A 5,219-nucleotide genomic window follows, 5' to 3' on the forward strand; every position below is an offset into this window, starting at 1 on the left:
TAGCTGGGACTACAGGCGCCTGCCACCACGCTCGCCTAATTTTTTGTATTTTTAGTAGAGACGGGGTTTCACCGTGTTAGCCAGGATGGTCTCGATCTCCTGACCTCGTGATCTGCCCTCCTTGGCCTCCCAAAGTGCTGGGATTACAGGCGTGAGCCACCGTGCCCGGCCTGTTATTTTTTCTTTAAACAGTGAAGAGGGTTTCAATGAATCTCTCCTTAAAGGCAAAGATCCTGCCCAACTGAGTGTTGAGGACTTTGTAGTGGACTGACCTGGGTTAATTTCTGGCTCTGGGTTCTGCCTTGGGCAAATCACTTTCCTTCTCTAAGCCTCAGTTTCCTCCTCCATGCAATGGGCAGAGTAGAGGGGAATAAATGATAATCATCTCAAGTATTGACTAGCTCAGCACAGTGCCTAGAATCTGTGTCTAATAAATGAACTTTTATTTTCCCTTTTTTTTACTTGTTTATTTGACTACATGAATACCTTTAAAAAGTACAGAGTGAAAGTAAAGAGTGAAAAATGGGTCTCCCTTCCTCCCTGTTCCTTTACCCACCCACTTCCCTTTCAGAGATATAATCAGGATTACAGGTTTCAAAACAGTTTTGAATTTATAGGACTATAGCAAGAATAATTCAGAGAATTCCATACACCCTTTACCCAGAATCACCTGTCTTTACTATTTTGCCATGTTTGTTTTATTATCCTTTCTTTCTTCATGTGACTATGTTTATTATTATTTATTTTTCTGAACTATTATAGTTTTCATACATCATGCTGCATTTACCTCTTAATATTTCAGCATATGTTTACTAAGAACAGGATATTATTTGCTGTAACCACAGCACTGTTACCAAATTCAGGAAATTTACCTTGATGCCCCATTTACCTCATAATATTTCAGCATGTATTTCCTAAGAACAAGATATTATTTGCTATAGGCTGGGCGCAGTGGCTCACTCCTGTGATCCCAGCACTTTGGGAGGCTGAGGTGGGTGGATCACCTGAGGTCAGGAGTTCGAGACCAGCCTGACCAACATGGCGAAACCCTGTCTCTACTAAAAATACAAAACTAGCTGGGCGTGGTGGCGCACACCTGTAACCCCAGCTACTGGGAAGGCTGAGACAGGAGAATCGCTTGAACCCAGGAGGTAGAGGTTGCAGTGAGCTGAGATTGCACCACTGTACTCCAGCCTGGGCAACAGAGTGAGACTCTGTCTCAAAAATAAAATAAAATAAAATAAAATAGATATTATTTGCTGTAATCACAGCAGTGTTACCAAAAAATTTACCTTGATTACCATCCATACGCCAATTTTGTCAGTGGTGGTAAAAAAAAAAAAAATCCCTTACAGCATTTTCCCGCCTAGTGCAGGATCCAGTTCAGGACCATGTTTTGTCTTTCTTTTTTTTCGAGACGGAGTCTTGCTCCGTCGCCCAGGCTGGAGTGCAGTGGCACAATCCTGGCTCACTGCAACCTCCACCTCCTGGGTTCAAGCAATTCTCCTGTCTCAGCCTCCCAAGTAGCTAGGACTACAGGCGCCTGCCATCACGCCCTGCTAATTTTTGTATTTTTAGTAGAGATGGGATTTCACCTTGTTGATCAGGCTGGTCACAAACTCCTGACCTCAAGTGGTCCACCCACCTTGGCCTCCCAAAGTGCTGGGATTACAGGCGTGAGTCACCGCGCCTGGCCTAATTGTCTCTCATCTGAAATGATGCCTTTGCTTTTCTTTGTCTTTTATGACCTTGACATTTTTTGAAGAATACAGGCCAGTTATTTCATAGAATGTTCCTCATTTGGGGTTTGTTTAACAGATTACCCCAAATTCCTGTAGGATAGGAATTCAGGAAGGGCATGGTGGGGAAAAATTCTAACTGCTCTAAGGCTCACTCCTGTAATCCCAGCACTGAGGCCTCAGCTGGAAAACTCAAAGGCTAGAAGCTAGAGTTACCTGAAGTCTCACTCTGTCTGGCAGCTAACGCAGGCTGCTGGCTGGGGGCTTAGCTGAGGCCCCACACACAGCCTCTCTACGTATCCTGAGCTTCTTTCCAACTATGGCGGCTGGGATGGAAGGGCAAGCATCCAAATGGAGAAAGCCATATTGTCTTTTCTTTTTTTTTTGAGATGGAGCCTCACTGTATCGCCCAGGCTGGAGTGCAGTGGTGAGATCTCAGCTCACTGCAACCTCTGCCCTCAGGGTTCAAGTGATTCACGTGTCTCAGCCTCCCAAGTAGCTGGGATTACAGACGCCCATCACCATGACCAGCTAATTTTTTTGGAGACGGAGTTTTGCTCAGTCTCCCAGGCTGGAGTGCAGTGGCGTCATCTCAGCTCACTGCAGCCTCCGCCTTCTGAGTTCAACTGATTCTCCTGCCTTAGCCTCCCAAGTAGCTGGGATTACAGGTATGTGCCACCACGCCCAGCTAATTTTTGTATTACTACTAGAGATGGGGTTTCACCATGTTGGCCAGGCTGGTCTCGATCTCCTGATCTCAGGTGATCCACCTGCCTCAGCCTCCCAAAGTGCTGGGATTACAGGCGTGAGCCACCGCACCCAGCTGCTAATTTTTGTATTTTTAGTAGAAATGGGATTTTGACATGTTGACCAGGCTGGTTTTGAACTCCTGACTTCAAATGATCTGCCCATCTCGGCCTCCAAAGTGTTGGCATTACAGGCGTGAGCCGCCACACCTGGCCTGTCAATATTGTTTTAATGATGGTTGCTCCTTCTCAGGATTTCCTCACATACTTTTTTTTTTTTTAGACAGGTTCTGGTTCTGTCACCTCAGTCTCCTGAGTAGCTGACATTACAGGTGTGTGCCACGAGCTTGGCTAATTTATTTATTGTTTTGTAGAGATGGGAGTCTCACCATGTTGCCCAGGCTCATCTCAAACTCCTGGCCTCAAGCATTCCTTCCACCTCAGCCTCCCAAACGGCTAGGATTACAGGTGTGAGCCACCACACCCAGCCCTCCCTCATACATTCAAATGGACTACTCCCTTGGCTTCTTCAAGGCTTTGCTTAAATGCCACCTTCTCAGGAAGTCATTTTCTGAACACTCTATTAAAAATTGTAACCTGCCCCCAAACACGTCTTGCACTCACCGTCCCTGTCTCTGCTCAAATTTTCTCCATAGCACTCATACCATCTAACATACTGTGCATTTACTTGTTGATTTTTATTTTTTTGAGACAGGGTCTCACTCTGTTGCCCAGGCTGGAGTGCAGTAGTGTGATCATGGTTCATTGTAACCTCTATCTCCTGGACTCAAGCAATCCTCCCACCTTAGCCTCCCAAGTAGCTGGTACCACAAGTGCGCATCATCACACCTGGCTAATTTTTGTATTTTTTGTACAGAAGGGGTTTCGCCATGTTGACCAGGCTCGTCTCAAACTCCTGGGTTCCAGCGATCCACCCGCCTCAGCCTCCCAAAGTGCTGGGATTATAAGTGAACCATCATGCTGGGCAACTTATTTATTTATTTTCTGTTTCCCTCTACTAATGAATCAGCTCCAGGAGTGCAGGGACCTTGTCTGTTTTCTACACAGATGCATTCCCAGCACCTAGCACAGTGCTTAGCAGGTACATGAATGAATGAATGAATGAATCCATGCATGCATGAATGAAGTATCTTTGTACAAACCATGAACCATGTACATGTTAGGTGCCTACAACTTGTTTGAATTAATGAATAAAAGAACAGGCAAGGCGCAGTGGCTCATGCCTGCAATCCCAGCACTTTGGGAGTCCGAGGTGGGCGATCACCTGAGGTTGGGAGTTCAAGACCAGCCTGACTAACATGGAGAAACCCTGTCTCTACTGAAAATAGAAAATAAGCCAGGCATGGTGGCGCATGCCTGTAACCCCAGTTTGGGAAGCTGAGACAGGAGAATCGCTTGAACTCGGGAGGCGGATGTTGCGGTGAGCTGAGATCGTGCCATTGCACTCCAGCCTGGGCAACAAGAGTGAAACTCCGTCTCAAAAAAAAAAAAAAAAAAAGAAAGAAAGAACAGCACCAACCCTCCTTGTAAGTTCAATATGAGGTTGATCTGAAGCTGCCGCCCAAGGCTAGTGATCGAAATATCCTTCTAAACAACTCTGTCCCACAGTCCCGGCATCTGATAATATGGACAGTCAGGCTGGCTGGCACCAGACTGGACCCGGATGAAGGAATGGAATCAGGCCACATTACAGGGGCAAGAGGAGCCTTGTGGCCAGAGGCTCTAGAGGTCAACAGCAAGTCATGCATCTGAAGAGGAAGTTGCTTGCTGTACCTCAAGCTGAAACAGAAACTGCGGTGGCTAGCAAGGAAGGGTCCCCACCTGTGCGCCTCAGCCCCTCGGCCATTGCCGGCTTCCAACAGACCACAGAGACTTTTGGGGGGAAACTTTTTTATTGAAGTGTAACAGACATACAGAAAAGTGCACAAATAAGGAAAGTGCACAGGGGAGCGATGGCTCGATACATTTTCACAAAGGCAGCACAGCGGGGTAACCAGCCCCCAGCTCAAGGAACAGAACATTCCCCACCCCGGAGAAGCTCCCTTCAAGTCTTTCCCATCCTCAGAGATAACCGTTACCCTGATTCCAACAGCAGTGACGATTTTTGCCAGTTTTTGAACTTGATGAAATGGCGGCACATAACACGTATTCTTTTGTGTAAGACTTACTTACTACAAATTTTGTATGTTTGTAGCAACAGCCTTTTGACCCTGTGTCTTCCTCCATGCCCTCAAAGAGAAAAAGGAACCTAATAATAACACAAAATAAAGCAAAAGAATACTTGCTTGACGGTTTAAATGTGCCATCTGGCCAGGCACGGTGACTCACGCCCGTAATCCCAACACTTTTGGAGGCCGAGGCGGATGGATCATTTGAGGTCAGGATTTCGAGACTAGCCTGGCCAACATGGTGAAACCCCATCTCTACTAAAAATGCAAAAATTAGCAGGGCATGGTGGTGGGCACTTGTCATCCCAGCTACTTGGGAGGCTGAGGCAGAAGGATCGCTTGAACCTGGGAGGCGGAGGTTGCAGTGAGCAGAGATCGTGCCACTGCACTCCAGCCTGGATGACAGAGGGTAACTCCATCTCTCAAAAAATAAAATAAAATAAAATAAAATAAAAAATATATATAAATAAAATAAAATAAAATAAAAATAAAATAAAATAAAATAAAATGTGCCATCCATTCTTTCACACTTCAACCACCCAGTG

This window comes from Pongo pygmaeus, chromosome 21 (genome assembly GCF_028885625.2).
Source record: "Pongo pygmaeus isolate AG05252 chromosome 21, NHGRI_mPonPyg2-v2.0_pri, whole genome shotgun sequence".
Taxonomy (NCBI): Eukaryota; Metazoa; Chordata; class Mammalia; order Primates; family Hominidae; genus Pongo; species Pongo pygmaeus.